General features: G+C 38.2%; 2 protein-coding genes across 2 annotated transcripts in view; one reads left to right on the plus strand and one right to left on the minus strand.

Annotated features, from left to right (window-relative positions):
- The window catches only part of CMSS1 (cms1 ribosomal small subunit homolog), a 442,802-nt gene that overhangs the window by 220,983 nt on the left and 201,188 nt on the right, over window positions 1-20,631 (minus strand). The gene's annotated exons all lie outside the window — the stretch shown is intronic.
- LOC138144043 (filamin A-interacting protein 1-like) overlaps window positions 1-20,631 on the plus strand; it is a 269,301-nt gene that overhangs the window by 155,167 nt on the left and 93,503 nt on the right. The window contains exon 2 of the mRNA XM_069065363.1: window positions 4,200-4,329. The gene's annotated coding sequence lies outside the window, so the exon portion shown is untranslated. The remainder of the gene's footprint in view (window positions 1-4,199; window positions 4,330-20,631) is intronic.

Raw genomic sequence — 20,631 nt, forward strand, 5'->3', positions numbered from 1 at the left:
TATAAGAAAATCCCAAAGAAACACCTTCAGGTGAGAAAGAAGGAAGGAGAAGGAAAGAAGGAAGGAAGGAAGGAAGGAAAGAAAAAGAAAGAAAAAGAAAGGAGGAAAGAAGGAAAGAAAGAAAGAAGGAAAGAAAAAGAAATTTTGTTGTGATGGTAGTGTTAAAATGACTAATTTTTCATAAATCATATTCCCAGTTTCCAAGAGATGAGATAAAACTGCTTTTAGTTTCTCTGTAGCAAATTAGTGGGGAAAAAGAAGTTCCTTTAACCCAGCAAGAGAGCGCCTTTACCTTCTTACACCTGGGCTTCTTCTACTTCCAGCTGCTTGGATATTGGCCATTTTCCAGTTCATTAGCAAAATGGCAAAGGATGCAGGAACAGGAAAAATAAATGCCATGTTCAATTGGCTCTGGGTGCCTCAGTTGTTTTGTTTATGAGGAAACCAAAGTCATGTGGTGAATAGTCAGGAATTCCCTGTTCAGCTGTAGATGAAATGGGCAAGATTAGGAAAACTATAAAATAGTGAATCATCTACTGAGTATTAAATAAAATAAAAAGTTGTTCGTAATTCTTGGAAACGAAGTTGCTGATTTTTGTTGCTGTCTTCTTTTAATTTTCACGGGAGTTATAATGGTGGCCTGTTGTATGGTACATCCATTTCCTGGATAGTCATTTCATCATGTATTCTTCTCAATTAACCTTTTTTTTTTTGGGGGGGGGAAGGCATGTGTGGGAGATAAAAACACAAGAGAGCCATTCTCTACTATATACAGGAAGTGGTGTGCAGGCAAATGTTTAATAACAAGCCCTCTGGGAAAAAGAAGAACTCATGATACAATTTGAAGTTTCATTTGATTTTCCTCCATCTTTTTTTCAGTCTAGATAATCAAGAAAACACTAAATCAAGCCCCGATTTGTAAAATTCACTGATTTCTGAGATATAAATGCTAATACTAAAAATTTAACAATTGGCTCTGATTGGAGCTGGCTTCAGCACACACCTGCCTGCAGGTTATAGAGATAAACTATTTAAGACTAAGGAAAATCCATTCTAATCAATTTAACATTTGGGTAGTGTTTATTAAAATAGACCCTTTCCCAACCTCTAATAATTCTAGTGCCTTCACTCTGATAAGAATTTTCTGTATTATCCTGCATTAGTTTGCTTTGTATCTACTTGTTGCATATTTTCTTCCCCATTAGACTGTAAGCTTCTTGAGGGCAGGGACTATTTTTATCTCTTTTTGTATCCTCATCTTAACACTGTGCCTGGCACATAGTATGGGCTTAATAAATGTTTATTGATTGACCCAAAACACAAGAGATAATGTGTGTGCATATATGCACAGTATGACAGGAGAGAAGTATATTTCCAAGGGGTTCTATTTGGCTTTTATGCTTTTTTTCAGTAACTGTGCTAGAGACTCTGACATGCTAAGAAATAAGAAAGCAAAGAATCATATCTTTATAGCTTTTAAAAACAACTAAGATGGCATCAATATAGAGATGGAGATGATGTCTCTTTTGTCAATGTCACAGCATCGATCAATCAAAAAGCATTTATTAAGCCCCTATTATGTGCCAAGCACTGTGTGAAGCACCACTAACCACTGAACCACAGCATGAGAGAAGGAAGGGGCACCATGTGTGTGTGGTGGAGTTATAAGCGAGGGCTCACAAGCATGTTTCTACAGTACCAATAACAAATATCCTAATAGATGGGAAAGTCATCATCGACCTAGTAAGAAAAATCACTGAGTGGATTAAGAGTACAAAGATACAGAAGTATGAAGGTGGCATGGCTGACTTTCATGGACACACCAGGAAGGAAAGGTCTTTTGAAAAGCAAGACAAAGTACCACTTTGACACCTAATGGTGTCAAAAATCACTTTCCTTTATTTATCGCTGTAGATGGTTCTCAGTTCACAAGGTCTGGTTTAACAGTTAAATTTTTTCATTCCTTTCCTCTAAGAGATGTTCTACTTCCCCCTAATGCCACCCAGTACCCCTCCATTTTGTGGAGTGTAGGTCAGAATTCTTACTTTACTATTAAACCAGTATCCAGACGCTGCAATGGATAGAGCACCAGGTCTGGAGTCAGAAACATTTGTCTTACTGAGCTCAAATCTGGCCTAAGACACTTCCTAGCTGTGTGACCCTGGGCAAGTCACTTAATCCTGTTTGCCTCAGTTTCCTCATCTGTAAAATGAGCTGGAGAAGGTATTGGCAAACCACTCCAGTATCTTGCCAAGAAAACCCAAAATGAGGTCACAAAGAGTCTGACACGACTGAAATGCACAACAGCAACAATCATTTCCTGAATCATGTTGGTATGTTCCACACTTGCAATCACAGTGCAAAATCTCTATTTAAGAAGGCAGCTAAGACATCATCTCGCAGAACTCTAATATGATTTATGATTCTACAATGTGTCCAACAAGTGGTGAAGAATCATAAAAGCATATTAAATCTAGAAGCATATTAAAGACAAGAGGAAGGAAATTATTTCTATGAGTAACCCAACAGAAGAAACAGAAAAAAACCTACAGTTTCTCATTATTCTAATAGGACACATTGTTGAGTTTCTTAGAAAGAAAAAAAGAGAGATACTTTTTAGGGGAAACTTTTTTTTTTTTGCTTTTTGGAGGGGGGAAGGCAGGGCAATTGGGGTTAAGTGACTTGCCCAAGGTCACACGACTAGTAAGTGTTAAGTGTCTGAGGCCAAATTTGAACTCAGGTCCTCTTGACTCCAGGGCTGGTGCTCTGTTCACTGTGCCACCTAGCCGCCCCTAGGGGAAACTCTTTAGCAACTCTAGGGTGGAAACACCTGGTACTTCTGGCCTTATTGACTGATTCAACAGAGAGAATGAACACACTTGTATAAAGAGACAGAAACATTTCATTTAATATCTTCCTATCTTCTGTTTAATGATAAAGCTAATTCTACAGAATCAAATTTTGAATGAAGAACCCTTTATTTAAATGCATAGAAAATGGATTCAATTTATGACTCATTTGTCAAAATAAGTAACAGATGTTTTCAGAGGATATAATTTTACTAATGGTATTTTTGTACATTTAATTTTTTTGCCATCTAATTCCAAATAATACAAATCTTATTAAAAAAAAAAACCTCAGAGATGCAATATTTTCAGTGTTTCTATGAAAAGTATGCTTTTCTAGGAAAGCACCCTTTTTGACTCTTTTTTTCCCCCTAAGGTCTACAACATATTACTATTAAGCTAATGTAAGAATGAAGTCATCTGGAATTGTAGAAGCAATATGTGACAACAGCTGGAGGGGACTCAGAAGTAGTATGAGTCTCTGGGCTTTTAACTCCACGAAGTTTTACAAAAATAAACCCACTAGGCACTATGAAGAAATAAAATACTTAAAATCCATCCTGGGGCTCAATGACATGACTTTTTTGAAATTGCCACTTAATGAAGGGGGAAAAGGTCAATAGTTAAATTTTCAGTCATCTTATTTAGAATGATTGCTTACATATCCAACAGGCACGTAATTTTTACAATGTTTTCCTTATTAGAAATTTAAAAATAAAGCTTTATGACCATTAAAATGTCTCACTGGAAAGGCATTGGATCACCTCCCTAACTTAATAATCTTGTACAAAATAATTGCAGCTTCTGTACCTTTGAACTGCAGAGTGGAAGTACTGACTTAGAGGGATGGAGAGAATGTGACCATGTCTTAGATTGATTTAGAAGAAAAAACAAGTCTTGGTGCTTACAATGATTACTATAGCAATTGTTTGGGTGTTGCCTTTCAGGCTCTCAAGAATGTTAGATTCACATTTAGCTTATTAAACCTTATACTGAATTCCAAAATGCAAATTTTATTCTCATTATTCTACAAGTGGAAAAATGGAAGAATAGAAAGGCCACAAGTACCCTCTTTAACAGTTTAACATTTTACCTACTAGGATAATAAAATAATTGTTCTCAAAGTATAATACAGGGACTATCAGTAGTCTAAAGAGTCTCATTGTGTCCTCATAGAATAACTTTTTTTCTTACTAGACAAGATATATTTGTTTTTGACATGGATTAATAATTTTCTTAGAACATTTAATAAAAACTAGACATCACCTCAATGATGAGTTCTTTTTTAGTTCTTTGTTTCTGATTCTATGACCCATGTTTCAGCTCCATTCTTTTCTTGTATTTTTTTTAAAGCTACAATCAAGGAGCCAGTGGACTGGTGGGCTGAGACAGCTTCTATCTTCCTGAAGTATTCCAAAGACCGGTAAACATTTAAGAACTACTGCATCAGACATACAGCTTCATTTCCTGGGTCAACCTCACAGTAAGAGATATTTTTAATTTGACCATACTGTAAGGCTTGATGCTTAACTGATTTTGCACACGAGAGGCAAGATGATCTAGCAAAAATAACATTCAGCTGGGAATCAAGAGATCTGAGTTCAAATCTTATCTCTACCATTTATTAGATTTGTGACCACAGAAAATTAACTTCCCAGCTGTAGTGTTTCCATCTGTAAAATGGGAATGTTACTTATGGATACAGGATTATTGTGAGGGACAAATGAAAGGGGTGGTACTAGAGGCAACAAGCAATTATTAAGTGCCTGCTTTGGGCCAGGCACTTGTGCTAAGTGCTTTATAAATATTGTCTCAATGGATTCTCACAACAACCCTGGGAATGCTATAGTTATAGATACAGATATAGATGCTATAAATGCCCATTTTCCTTAGTCAAGAAAACTGAAGCAGAAAAAGGTTAAATGATTTGCCCACAGTCATGCAGCTAGTAAGTGTATGAAGCTGCATTTGAACTCATCTTCCTAAATCCAGACCTAGGGCTCTAGCCACTTCACCACCTACGTGTCTCTAATAAAATAATAAAAAGTACTTTTGTCTTCAAGGCATTATATAATGTCAGCTCAGCTCTTATATTTTCAGCAACATATCTTTACCCTAATGCTAAAATTTGATCTGATATTAAATGACTGAATATCAAACTTAGATAAGAGGGTCACAAGAAGAAGCATCTTCTCTCTCATACCTGCGCTATTTGGCTCACAGTCTATACTAGAGGTGAGAAGGTGAGGATCAGATCGGACATACGTTAAGTGTTGGCTTACTTGAGACTTATTTTATCTAATTACCCTATACACCAAGGGTCTTGTAGATGGCCCGCCTGAAATGCAGTATAACATCATCCTTGCAATTTGATGGTATGGAATCATGTAAGAGTTTAATGTAGATGAGTTTTCTTTCCCAATTTGCCCTTTTAATTTTTCTAATTTGTACTAGAAAGTCTGAAAGACAGGCAGTAAGTATAATTGAAAACATTTTAAAAAATCCTATTTTGTGAAACCAGATTTTGGGTTTGAAGGTTCTAATCAAAAGAAATTAGCCTGAGCTTCAAAGCATATATTGTGTATACTGTCACATAAATTTGTTATGATAAAAGTAACAAATTCTTCAATGATACATTAAACTTCCCCATATCAAACAATGGAAACATTCTTGTTACTTAAAAGCAAATGGGGAGTTTAAGTTTAACCTTCAAATTAAAAGATCAAAACTGAGTAGAGTATCTTTGAAATGACAGTTACAGGAAACATTGAGAGAACCTTCTCTATTCTCTATTTAATGAAAATCTGAAAGTGTCGAAATAATTTAGGTAGATTTTACTTGAAATGAACTATGAAGAATAACAAGGCATTGGAGGAATACATCACAAAAGTCCTGTAGTTCCTTTTACTAGTCTTTTTTTAAATAACTGACATTTTATCACAAAAGGTTATTTTTAACATTACGGGAAGGAGGCTCTGTATGTGTGGACCACTGCAGATCAGCGATGTCAAAAAGATACAGAAATTATCTAACAGAATAAGAATATTTTAATTTCCTAATATGTGGGATACAAGAGTTGTAACAGCAGTTCTTAACTGAAAGTCTATGAATTTGATTTTTTTTTTTTTTTGCTTTTTGGAGAGGGGGGGGAGCAAGGCAATTGGGGTTAAGTGACTTGCCCAAGGTTACACGGCTAGTAAGTGTTAAGTGTCTGAGGCCGGATTTGAACTCAGGTCCTCCTGACTCCAGGGTCTGTGCTCTATTCACTGTGCCATCTAGACGCCCCATGTGAACTTGTTTTCAAAAATAATTTGGTAGCTATTCCAATATAATTGGTTTCCTTTGTAGTTTTATGTATTTTATTTTATGCATTTAAAAAATTTATTCTGAGAAGGGGTCTATAAGTTTCAGAAGACTGTCAAAGTCATGATGCAAAAAATCAATTAATCAATACATCTACATGTATTAAATACCTACTAGCACCGTGCTAAGCAACAGAGAAGAAGCAAAAGATAGTCCTTGCCTTCAAGGAGCTTATACTCTAATGGGGGAAACAATATGCAAAGAAAGATATACAAACAAGCAATATGCAGGATAAGTAGGAAATAATCAACAAGGGAAGGCTCTAGAATTAAAAGGGGTTGAGGAAACCTTCCTAGAGAGGGTTAAGAACCCCTGTTTATATATGGACACATTTATCATATCTCATGCTAGTAGGTTAAGTACATTAACTTTTAATATTAACCCAGAATCACACAGCTAATAAAGGTCTGAGGCTGGATGTGAACTTAGGTCCTTCTGACTCCAGGAATTTAAAATGTCAAGATCAGCAAAGACACAGACACACAGATACATATACAATAACAAATGATTGAGTTTTCAGTTAAAAAAAAAACCTATGCAATATACAATGTATATGCATTTATATATTATATGTGTATGTATTACAGTGTTTGCACCTGTGTGTCTTAGGTTAGTTTTTCTTTCTACTTGTTCTAGATTCGCATCCATGAACCTGCATGAGCATGTTACACTTTTTACTTTGTTTTTTATAAATGGGATCAAGAAGACAAGTCATTGGGCCTGTTTCAAAAGGGTTGTTTGGCAAGCTTCATCAATGATTTCTTGCCTACAGTGATCTGAAAATTTATTTTCAGGTTTCTATTTGGAAATTTTGAAAATGTCCACCTAGGTTCTAACACAGGTAAGAGGGAGAAAGGGGAAACATTGTGATGAATTCTCTTTCACTCTGCTTATATGTAAGTCCTACTTCTTATATAACTTAGGTGAAAATAATTTGATTATGAAGGTTTACTTTGTCTTACTTAGTTGCTCAGATATAGGATCACAATTTAGTACAACTGCTACATTTTACAGATGAGGAGAAGGAAGCCCAAGGAAATAAATGGGACTTGCTGAAGGTCACAAAGGTAATAATAAACGTGAGAGGCAGGGCTGAAAATAATGTTCTTACTCCATCCACAGCCAAGGCTTTTCCCATTCTACCTTAATCATTGTTTTCAGCTTCATTTTTCTTTGCATCTTAGTTCACTTCCTCTGGGTAAACAACAATCTTTGCAGGAAGACTACAACTTTTACTATTTTTTTTTATAGGACTGTCACTTGCTTTGTATACCTTAAAGTGATAAATGTACTATTATTACTCACTGACTTTCTGCCCCGAACTCCTACAATTCTTTATCTTACTTTGGGAGTGGAAAATAGGAAGCCTTTAGTGACTTTTGCCTCATTTCTCTAACTTGAAGCTATATAAACCCCTTATTCTCAATACTAAGGGCATTAGGGTCAAAAGAGGTTCCTGCCTAAATCATTCCTGGCTTGTAAAATGTCATCTTGTGAAAAGAACATGTATTCTTTATGTAAAGTGTGAAAGAAAAAAATGCCAACAAGAAATGCTCAAATCAGGCTGATGTAAAGGTTATAATTTTTCTACCCCACATTCATAATAGTACAAATCAGTACCACCCAAGCCAATCTAAATGTTCACATGGCACAAGATGTATCTAGGGAGAGGGGAAAAAATATCTGCCCTTCCTATGTTTTTCCCTGGATTCATCCATATGTTAAATCTTTCCAAACGAGGGTGGTGACGTGGGTTCATTTCATAAGCACAGAAAGATCTCGCGACAGCCTGTGGAAACATGAACCATTATTTACACTGGAAAGAATGACTGGGTGCAGCTGTGCCTAGTAGTAGAAACAGAAAAGAAGACTGTGTCATTGCTGTGTTATGACTGTAATAAGTAATGGGTAGGTATGGAATAGGTTGCCCAGGTCTAGATCTGAACGGGAGGGAGGTTTCCAATGCTGTTGTATGACACCAGTCCCTCACGTTTTATGATATCATCAGAGTCCCTTGATGAATTTACAATCTGGTAATCTCTCTACAGCATTCATTTTCCACATGCAAATCCCGTTCTAATGCCTCAACCAATGGGCAGGCTGAATGTGCCACACTGGGTTCACCATATGCTTACTTCAAAGTGAAATGTCTTTCAAATATGTGAACAAGGTCAGTTTTCCGTTCCGTGGTGGCAGAACTGGAATATGAATCTATAACATCTGACTCTAGGTTCAGAAGTTTTTCCATTGTACCATCAGCTATCTTAAAATGACTTGGCTTAGGGCTAGTCTTCTTTATTTTTATTTCTTTAAGTGATGAGAAGTTTGCTACCCTTAACCTGAAACCTTTCAGTTGGGAGGAAGAAGGGTTGGTCCAGATCATTCAAGGATGGAAGGAAAGGAATGGATTTCACCTGCAGAGACACAAGGAAGATTGCACCACTGCCATGCTTCTTTCCCTCCACCTTCATTGGTGGTCCATCTCAGTCACATCCAACTCTTGGTGATCCCATTAGGGGTATTCTTGGCAAAGATACTGGAGTGATTTGACATTTTCTTCTCCAGTTCATTTTGAAACTGGGGCAAACAGGCTCAAGTGACACAACTAGTTAGAGTCTGAGCCCAGATTTTCAACTCAGGTTTTCCTGACTCCAAGTCAGATACTCTACTCACTCTGCCACCTAGTTGCCCAACTTAAGACTGTTCTAGCACTACTGAGCTAGAATAGACTATTTAATGACAAACGATCTTTGGAGTCTTGACTTAGTTTTGGGTGGGGGTGGGGGTGCAGGTGGAATAGGGTTAACATATAAGAGTTTTAGCTGCTAGGAAGGCACACCAATTATACCACAATATGACTCAGAACCAAGAGACTGTTATTTTCCTGGAATCTGCCAGTGATTCAACATATGATCTTGGAAAAAGCTGATGACACTCTTGGTGTCTTTGTATTGGAAATACCTAGACATAGCCCCAGGAAAAAACCCCCATAGCCTGTCTTTCCTTAGTACAAAGATCACTAGCTAAGGCCTATCATTGTTTCAAGGTATTAAGGGCTAGGCCAAAGAGTGGTAACTTTTGTGTGTCAATTCTTCCCTTTCTCCCTACAAATACATGCTCTGAATATTCCTAAATTCTTTACACAGTAAACTCCAGTAGGAAATATCAGTCTCCAAATGATGTAACCTTGGATTGTTCACTAGGGAGCCTTGGGTCGGGAGTTAAATTTCCCAATTGTCCTGCAGCCTATGGGGGAGAGTAAGAGTAACAATTGGTGTGCACACAGCACTTTAAAGTTTGTAAAATGTTTTACCTATATTATCTCAGCTGAGCCTTTTTCCAGCAATAAGGAGTTTCTGATGATCCTTAAGTCCTAACCCTCACTGTGGACTGTCCTGACCACTCACAGAAATCTCTTTAGTCCAAATATACAGAATGGTCATGTTTATTCCTCCATTGCTATCATCCCTCAACTCAGCATAAAGAGGATAGGGCTGTAAAGGGATGGAAAATTTTCAGGTCACTGGATTAGTTTACCAAATTATTATCTTTCTCAATTTGTTAAAATGCCCTTAGTGGTCTTAGTAAATCTTCAAAAACTCTTTCTTCTTATGAGCAGGTTCGGGCTCAATGTTTATAAAGGGAATGATGTAAACATACAAGGCATTATTACTACTATTATCCTCTAGATAACCTTATGAGGTAAGTATTAATGCCAGAGGGAATATTATTTTACAGGAGGAGAAGTTGAAGCAAAGAAGGCAGCTGACTTGCTCAAACTTTCAGGCAATTTCAAGAGCCAAGAACAGACTCCAAGAGTTCTGTGCTTGTATCCACTGATAGTCTGAATCCAAATTGTTCTAAAACTGTTTCTTTATGATTGAGAAGGAGGTGGGGGGCTTTGCTTTTTTTTTTCCTAAGGACTTAAAAAATTCTCTTCCTCATCCCAGTCAGAAAAGGAACTAAGGAAGCATGTAGTGGTCACCTAGATTCTCAGCCAACACCCACCTGCCCTGCAGATGGATAGTACAGCAGCTCAGACAGGCAGGCTCCATTTATCTCCCATCCAGGGCTCTCAATAAAGGCTGTTCAGAACACTGCCAGCTTGATTTAATTCAGTTAGAGCAAAAAAATTAAAAAAAGGAAGAAAGGAAAAAAAAAGAAAAAGGAAAAAAAAGCTATTTCTTCCAAGTACAGCACGGTCCATTGAGTTCATTCTCCTCAGAGTTACGTCTTGTACAGGTGGCCCATATAACTTCACAAAGACTCTGCTCTCTAAATAGTTTTTCAAATCTGACACATTACATTTATTAGAACAGTTCTGACTAAGTCTCCAAACTATTTTGATGGGGCCCTGTACAATAGCAATCCTTGATGGGGAAGTAAAAACCTGCTAAATTGAGTAATATCTATTTCCAAGCCTTAAAATTTTACATAACTGGGGAAAAAAATCACAATAATACAAAAGGATTTTAGCCATTGGTTGAAAAAAACAACAACAAACAACTGAGTATGGTAAGGAGGAAGGAAATGAGTAAAAAGAGAAGGAAGAACAGAGTAGAGGAAAACATAATTCTTGAAGTTGATATAAAATAACTGCATTTATAAGAAGAAAAGATTGGAAAGACTGGTGAATTCTAATCATTGCACAACACACCACCATCTTGCTTAGAAGAGGCAGTCAAACTCAAAACAGAAATGGGGGCCACTAAACCATATGTATGCATGGTGGTGAGGCAGAGCAGGGGATAGAGTGCTGGGCCTAGAGACAGGAAGATTTATCTTCCTGAGTTCAAATCTGGCCTCAGACATTTAATAGCTATATGATTCTGGTCAAGTCACTTGACCCCATTTGCCTCAGTTTCCTCATCTATAGAATGAGCTGGAGAAGGAAATGGTGGACATTTCAGTATCTTTGCCAAGAAAACCCCAAATAGTGTTGTGAAGAGTCAGACACAACCGAAAAGGATCGAACAACAAAGAAGATATAACAACTCTATTGTTGACATAAAGCTAGGGGTATCTTGATCAACATGGGCAGAAACAGGATTGTAAAAGATCTTAACATGTTGAAAGGATCTAGCCAACAAGAAGAAGCTCTGATAGAGATAAAATCAAGTCTAACTTTAGTTAAAATATCAACTGTATACACATGAGACTCAAAAGACCTGGTTTAAAAGCAGTCCTTAAAAAAAATCTAGTGGTTTTAGAGAACCGTAAACTCAATAAATGTGCCACGTCAGCTAAGAATTTTATACTTTCTTACCAGAAACATAGAGATTGGAACAAAGCAAATAATAATATATTTGATATTGATCAAATTATATCTCATATGTATAGCAACATTTTAGTATGGGCATTGACAAACTGAAGCACAAGAGTTGAGACAACCAGGATGGTGAAGATCCTAGAAACTATGCCATATGAAGCAAGTAGAAAAGACAAAACAATGGGAAAATAGTGGTAGGTATTCAAATATTTGAAGGAATGTCATCTGGAGGAGTGACTAGACTTATTCTGTAGACCACTGGAAGGCTACAGATGACTAGGGAAGCTAGTTTCAAAACAATATAAGAAAACTTTTTAAATGATCAAAGTTCTCTCAAAATGAAATGTGGTTGCCTACCTCTATCATGGTGAGTTAGTCATGTTCAAGCAAAAACTCAGTGGTCACCTGTCAGGTATGTTTGTAGAAGATACTGCTGCACTGGGTAGATGACTGGAGCAGACAGCCTTCCAACTTTCAGAATCTGAGAACATTAGCACTTAAAGATCATCTAGTCTGAATCAGCCATTTTATAAATGAGGAAACTAAGGTTCTGCAAAGTCATTTAGCCAAGTTTATAGGTCTCCTCAGTAGTAGAGGTGAAGCTGGATCCCCTAATTTGAAGCCTAAGGCCACTGACATGATTCTCTGTGATTTCAGCATGTGAAACATCTATTGAAACCCCACATTAGATGACTTTGGGATACCATGGTATAACACATAACACAATCACAAATAAAGGAAAAAGTAAACAATGGTCTCTGTGTTTAATAACACTAAGGCCCAGTATATTTAGTGAAAATTAGGGAGGAGGAGACCACAAAACAACAACAACAAAAAACCCAAAGCAAAATCCCAGATAAAATCCAAAACGTGATGTGACATTCCAACAAAGAAAAGGGGACACAAGAGGTGAATGATGATTGCCTATAGCTCTAGGCAGTGCTTCCTTCATCCTGGTGGGGCAATTTAGCTTTACAACCTTCAAGAAACTTCCCATTAGAAGTGGTTTCAACTATAGATTTATTACATTTTCCAAAGTTACGTCATCTGGGTTATTCATATTCCTGAGGGAATCAAGGGTCTGCATTGTAAACTGCTATAATAAATATTAATGAATATCACGGCTGATAAAAGCTGACATTTACACACATACACACACACACACACACACACATACACAAAGGGAATTTTCACCTTATATGGTTACTTTTTAAAAAGCTGCCCTTTTTATGCTCAACTTTGTTGGCCTGCCAAATACACAAAGTACATCTACTTTAAAAACACCAATTAAAAATATTAACAACACAGAAATCTATAAACGATACTTCAGATCCAAGGGCACATAAATGGATGTGGATTCAGACAGTAAATAAACATGAAATGGATAAGAGAAATGACATCATCCAAAAGGAAGCAGAAACAATGGTCCCAAAGTGATAGTGAGTCCCCCTTTTCTCAACACCACTAACAACCCCACCCCTTCAAGCTACTAATTTAATCATAAGATAACAAATAAAAGAACTGAAATGAAGAGGTACAAATTAGTGATTTTTATAAGACATGTCAGGATTGTATATGTTTTATATTGCAAACTGGGGTAACCCCTATACATCTTTCCATTTGTCATCTGGAATGCATTCTCTGCAAGATCTCATTCTCCTTGATTCTTTCCTTGGTGCAGAAGAACAGATATTTCCATTGGTTTAAAGGGAGCAGAAGCTTCATCAGATCACTCCCTTGACCCCACCTACACTCCAAACCACCATTGCCCACACTGTCTTCAACAGCCAAGAGCAATGACAATGGACTTTACCTATGTTGCTCTGGTCGGTCATAGGATAGAAAAGGATTTGGGGCCTTTACTTCAACCCAGAGAGAATGAAATGTGGTGTGTCCCACACTTTGAGGTAATGATTCTGTTCTTGTACAGGAGGGAAAGGGCATTTGCCTCAACATTCCTCCTACTACAATCTAAATCTGCTGGGTGGCATAAATTTTGTTCCCTCCATGTTGATTAAGTCTGAAGTCTGACCCAGAGGAAGAGAATCATGGTGTTACTCCTAGGTATTTATTTAAAATAAAGTCGTATTTGCAAAATCCTTTGCTTTAATTATACAACAGTAAATAATTCTATCACCCTCTGGGAGGTAATTGGATAGTTCACTGGAGCCTCGCCATAGCACTATCTGGGGGGTCTGTTCCATGAGATTGCTTTAGAACTGCCAAATCATGATGTGCTTTTGGTACTTCCTTGTATCAAGTCCAAGAAAGTGCTGCCTTACATGAAATTCTGATCTGTAGCAAATAATATTACTGACTTTTCAGTGTGTTTTCCATTTTATACCTGGTTAACTGAGGCACAGTAAAGTGAGGTGACTTGGTACTTCAGCTTCACATCTGTTCCAGCCATCCACCCAGGCTAACTCACCATCTGCCTGATTCTGCTCCCCGCTTCTCCCTGATTAAGCATATTACACAATGGAGCTAAATCCTGGACTCCCACACCTAGGTCTTCCAGGATCCAGGCTCTCAGTCCATGGGAAAGTTAATCCATTTATTTTTGGAGTTCTTGATCATGGGTCTAACCCAGTGGATTAGGTGTGTCCAAACTAGCGCCTATATCTATTTTTATTTTTAGGCCTCTTTTTTTTGTTTTATTGATATAAGCATTTAGAGATATAACTTTCTTTGTAAGTACTAACTTTATTGCATCTTTTTACAATTTACTTCAGATTTTGGTATGTTGTCTCATTTTTGTCACTTTTTTTTCAAATGCTTTATTAACTTCTGATTTATAACATTCATTTCCGCCAGATTGAGTTACAAATTTTCTCCCCATTTTTCCCCTACCCACCACCCCAAAATAGCAGTCCCACAGGATATTCCCTCCTACAATCTGCTCTCTCCCATATTTTCTCCCATACCCCTTTCAACTTTTCCAGTGGATCTCTATGCCCCAGTGCCTGTATATCTTATTTCCCAATTACATGTAAAATGGTATTAATAATAGTATATATATATATATATATATATATATATTTATTTGAATATTTTATTTTAAAACTCTGAATTTCAGATTCATTCCCTTCCTCCCTTGATGACAACCCTTACTGGGAAGATAAGCAGTTCAGTATAGGTTGTACATGTGTGGCTAATGCAAAACAATAACATAGTGGATATATTGTAAAAGACTGACTATATTTCCCTCCCTCCTATCCCACCCCCCACTTGTGCTATTCTCTACTTTGATACTATCCCTTTTCAAAAGTGGATGCTTCCAACTCCCTCCCTCCCAGACTGCCCTCCCTTCGATCATCCCCCCCCCATTCTCCTGGAGGGTGAGATACCCTATTTAGTGTGTATTTCATTCCCTCCTCAAGCCAAATTCAATGGGAATAAGGTTGACCCATTCCCTTTTGTCTTCCTATTCTTCCCCTCCATTGTAACCATTTTCCCTTGCCTCTTCTGTATGAGATAGTTTACCCCAATCTGTCTCTCCCCATCTCCTCTCATTATATTCCTCTCTCACCTCTTAATTTCACCTTTTAAGTATCATTCCTTCCTGTTAAATTGGTCCTGTGCCCTCTATCTATGTATACCTGTAAACAGATATACACACATTCACATATGTATTCATATGCCCATATACCCTCATATAAAGACATATATATATATATATATATATATATATATATATATTTCTAATCCCTCCAACTACTGAGAAAAGTTTCATAAGTTACAATTATTGTTTTTCCATGTAGGAATGTTAATAGTTCAACTTTGATAAATTCCTTATGATTCATTTTCCCTGTTTACCTTCTCATGCTTCTTTTATCTGAATGTCAAATTTTCTGTTCAACTCTGTTTTTTTCAGCAAGAATGCTTGAAAGTCCTCTATTCCACTGAATGACCATATCTTCCCCTGAAACATGATACTCAGTTTTGCTGGGTAGGTGACTCTTGGGTTTAATCCCAGCTCCTTTGCCCTCCGGAAGATCATATTCCAAACCCTTTGATCCCTCAGTGTAGAAGCTGCCAGATCCTGGGTTATCCTGATTGTGTTTCCACAATATTCAAATTGTTTCTTCCTGGCTGCTTGTAATAGTCTCTCCTTAATCTGGGAATTCTGGAACCTGGCTATAATATTCCTAGGAGTTTTCTTTTGGGGATCTTTTTCAGGAGGTGATCAGTGGATTCTTTCAACCTCTATTTTGCCCTCTGGTACTAAAACATCAGAGCAGTTTTCGTGGAGAACTTCCTGGAGGATGATTTCTAGGTTCTTACTTTGGTCATGGCTTTCAGGTAGTCCAACAATTTTTAAATTATCTCTCCTGGATCTATTTTCCAGGTCAGTGGTTTTTCCCATGAGATATTTCACATTGCCTTCTATTCTTTTATTTGTTTGGATCTGTTTAACAGCATCTTGATTTCTCATAAAGTCATTAGCTTCCATTTGCTTCAATCTAATTCTCAAGCAATGATTCTCCTAATTGAGTTTTTGAGATTCTTTTTCCATCTGGCAAATTCGACTTTTTAAGTCGTTCTTGTCCTCATTGCCTTTTTGAGCCTCTTTTGCCATTTCAGTTAGTCTGTTTTTTAAGGCAGTATTCTCCTCAGTCAGACTATTGACTCTCATTTCGTAATTTTCTTGCATTGTTCTCATTTCTCTTCCCAATTTTTCCTCCACTTCTCTTATCTGCTTCTTAAGGTCCTCTATGGCTTATAACCAGCTCCTATTTTCCTTTGAAGCTTTTGGTACAGGAGTTCTGACTTCACTGTCTTCCTCCTGTTCCATGCTTTGCTCCATTTTGTTCCCAAAATAGGAGTCTAATGTTGGAATCTTCTGTCTGCTTTGTTTCCTTTGCCTGGTCATTTTGCCCCTCGGTCACCTGACCCCTGGGCTTTTTGCCACAGTAGGACTCTGCCACCAGACAGGAGAGCTTTCATCCCAAATGCTGGGGTTTTCTCAGCTGCCAGAGGTATTAGATGGGTGCCCTCTCTGAAGTCTCCACACGCTCCGGCAAGCTGGACACACATCCCAGGACCTCCACCCTAGACTGCAATCCAGATCTAAGAAGGTTAAAGAAAGAGCGATTACCCCTCAGACTTGTGCTTAATCCCCCTACACTCTGTAGGCCAGGAGCTGAAGCTACCACGTGGTGCTGGCTGGCTGTGCTGGAGTCTCAGCGGCTTTTCACCCTGGGGGTAAAAGCTACACACTCCCACTTACTCGGTCCTAAAGTCCAGAATGCACTGACCTCTCACTTTGTCCTTCACATCTATGTGTTGATAAATCTGGAAATGGCCACAGCTGCTGCTGATTTGGAGTCCCTCTGGCTGGTGGCTGGTCAGGCTGGCCCTGGGGCTAAAGCCTCATCGTGGGGCTGGGCTTGGCTCCCAGAGCACTGCACTGGCTGATTCCTGCCAGCCTGCAGAGCTGTCCTCAGTGGGAGGTTAGCTTGTCTGTGTCATTTTCTGGGTTCTCCAGCTCCAAAGTTTGCTTAGAGTACCCTTTTTACATGGATTGGGGAAGGTGGAAGCCAGAGCCATGGGGAAGTCGTGTTTCTACTCTGCCATCTTGACCTAGCCCCTATGTCTATTGCTGGGTCATAGCTTTTCCAACAATCCACCCAGGTCATCTTATCATCTGCCTGCTACCACTAATCTTCTCCTTTCTACCATGACTATCTCCCTCTCCACCTGACCTTAGACCTGAACCTCCACACTGAATGTTCCAGAATCTAGAACCATCACACTTTATGTCAGCTCTCAGAGACCAACCTTGTTAAATTCAGAAAGCTAATCAGAAGAAAGTTGGCCACAAGACAATGAATGTTTGGGGGGCATATCCACTAACGAAACTGTCTCAGAGCATTACAGGTTTTGGTGGTGGGAAGATCTAAGCTGATGACAACAGGTTTTCGGAAACACATTGTGCACTTTCCACCAATGGAAATGAAAGAAATCTCCAAAATATCCATCTATATAAGTCACTGAATCTATCCTCCTCCTAACCATGAATGCATACACATACTCATACAACACCACAGAGTATTTTTTAAAAAGGTGATGGTTAAAACCATACTGAATCATACTACTTCAAATAAGCCACTTAGATTCCAGACAAACTAAGAGATTCTAGTCTAGTTTAGAACTGGTTTTTCCCTTATTATTGTGTAGGAGTGGGAATTTCTAGGGCCTTTTCAAACTCTAAAATCTGACTTGGATTTGTCATTTAAATACTGACCATTTACAGTCAAGTAACTTTTGCTCTTAATTAAAAAGAAAAAGCACATCATAAATATCTTCTATCTTTTGTCCCCATTTCAAATAGTATCCGTGACACACAGGGGGAGTTTTATAAAAGAAGATGGACATAAAGCAATGTGTCTTTTATAGTGATGCATTTTAACTCAGAGAAAGGAGACTCAAAAGCCTAAAACAAAATATTTTGGGGAGAGGAATGAGGAGAGCAGGGGTAACAACAAATAGTTACAACTAAGATGGTTGCTGGGACCTTGGGTGCCATAGTGTTGTGGCCATAGCAATAAGAGCAAAGGTTTCCACTGATGGACATTTGGAGAGATCATTCTTGACTATACACCCAGTTCTCCCTAGCTTATACCTCTTCATTAGGGCCACAATCATCTTCACCCAAGAGAAAACTCATGGATGTAGCTCTGAAGGTCTTTACAAATGACATGCTTTCAAGCTGAATTTTTTTCACCTTTAATATTACAAGTAAGGAGCCATCCCTGTATTATCATGTAGAGACCTGCCTGAATGAAACTGCGAGTACAGGAATGATGTAGAAGAACCTATCCCTTAAACATCAGGAAGAGAAGTCAAGCCCAATTAGTGTGCAGAGTGGAAGAAATTTGGGCCAAATAAAACCTATGGACCTCCGAGGTCTCAAAAGGCTCCAAAAATACAAAAAACAAACAATAAAAAACCTTTATATATTATATATATATATATATATATCTTATATATTATATCTTATCAGTGCAATTTGAAGAAATGTAGTTCAGTCAGAGATGGAATCAAAGTCTACAGGTTTTGTGGTTTATTTTATTCATTAGACAGTTAACAGATTGGTAGAATATTATAGTAAAAAGGTGAGAAATATAGACTTCTCTACAAACTTGCACCTCAAGCTAGAATCTCAAGATCTTCTAGGATTTAATCTAAATTCTAGGAAGAAGTGGGCAGAATAGTAATTTGACTCCTCAGGCCAGTCTGAACTAGTGAGGAAAAAAAAAAGATTCTGACTTAGGTCCAAATAAAAGTATCTGAACAGTTTGCTTTGGAACTATCCTAGAGATACAGGTCTGAACTATCCCATTGTTGGCACATGTTTGATGGGATGTGTCCATTGTGACATGGAGGGTTTTTCCTATTGGTTGGTTCCTTGGGACACTGTGGGCAAGCATCTGGTGAGTGTGCCTTTATGAAGGAAGCTGATCAACTATAGAAAGTTTAGAGGAAGGTGACCATGATGGCAAAGAGCCTTGAGATTATGCTATGAAAGTGCATTATGATGGAACTTCGAGAGTTTAGCCCAGATTAGAGAAGATATAGGGGAGTTACAATAGCTGGCTTCAGGGATCTGAAGGGCTCTCAAGTAGAAGAAGGATTATTTAACTTGTTCTTCTTGGTTCCAGAAGGTAGAACTAGGGTAGCAGTTGCAAAAGGTCAGGTTTAGGCTAGGTATAAGAAAAGTACCCTAATGAGAGCTGTGCCTGACTCGAGAAGGCTGCCTGGGGAGGTACTGGAGTCTGACAGCAGAGTTTGGATGAGTCCTTGTTGGGGAATGCTATTGAAAAGGTTGTTATCAGTTAGGTTGCTGTGAGGATCACATAAGATCATGTGTTTGAAAGTCTGTGGAACTCTCTAAAGCATTATACAAATATTTTTCTCTAAGTGGTACTTTTTTTCTTTTTTATACTTTCAGTTTCACCGATGTGTTTTATTTTTATGTTATAAACATTTATAGATTACTCCCACTTCATGAGAGGTCTCATAAAGTTAAACAAAACAAAACAAAACAAAACATTTTCCCCACCAGCTGCTCTCTGTGGACTTAGACTCTACCATCATCATGTACCGGGAAATCTCTTTACCAGTAAAACCATCATCTTGTGAGGTTGCTTCAGTTTTGGTACCCAAACCTCTTCAGTATTATCAGAATCCTCTGCTCCCTTGACTGGAGGCCTGAAGGGAAGAGCCTCCCAATTAAAGAGGGCTCAGGGACTAGTCAGCTCTTGCTACCAAACATACTCCTCAGACTGGATTCCACTATGGCTCTCAGTTGGGTATACTCATCCCTTTTCAGCTTGCTTTCTATTAGATTGAAAGCTCCTTGAGGGCAGGGACTGTGTTTTTTTTTTTTTTTTTGGTCTTATTTGTATCTCCAACACTTAGCATAGTGATTGGTACCTATTTGGTACTTAATAAATGTTTACTGACCTACTGACAGTTAAGGAAAAACTAATAATATAGTGATGTCCTCTTAAAAGTCATGCAGCATTTCAAATTTGTACACTGCCCCTCCCCCCCATTAAAAAATTTATCAGAAATTATTTCCTTTCCCTCTTACCTCTACTTCACTGGAAAAAAGAAAGAAAAGGAAAAAAAAAACCAAATATCCTGCAACAAATATGCATGCTTGAGCAAATTTGGGTCATTGTGTATTTGTTCTTAAAGTTTATAATCCTTTCATATCTATGTACTAGAAAATTATATCTAGGATAACTTCTGGCACAGAGAAGATGAAAGGTACTGGCCAACCCCAGTTGGCTTCCCTGTGAAAACTGAGAAACAATGAAGGATTGATGCAACAGTGTGAGAGGAAACACACAGAGGAAACTGCCAGCTCCTAGTCAAAGACCAGGCTGGAAGGCACTGAACATTGTGGCCATGGGTGAGGCCCAGGTCAGAGCTTCAGAAGGGACTTATGCTATGCCTTGTTCCTGGCAGCTTTCCTGTCAAGGACTATAGTATGTGAGGAGAGGACCAAGAAACAAACACCTCATCCAAAACTGTGGCAGGGCAGTGGCACTGGGTCAGCAGCAAGGCCAGGATGTGCTGTAATGTCACTGTGGGCCTGACAGCAGTGGAAGACAGGACCTGGGCCTGGGCCACCCAATCCAA

The sequence above is a fragment of the Petaurus breviceps genome, unplaced genomic scaffold, assembly GCF_028583685.1.
Source record: "Petaurus breviceps papuanus isolate PSGF00001 unplaced genomic scaffold, PetGlider_PUasm1.0 90683, whole genome shotgun sequence".
Lineage (NCBI taxonomy): Eukaryota > Metazoa > Chordata > Mammalia > Diprotodontia > Petauridae > Petaurus > Petaurus breviceps.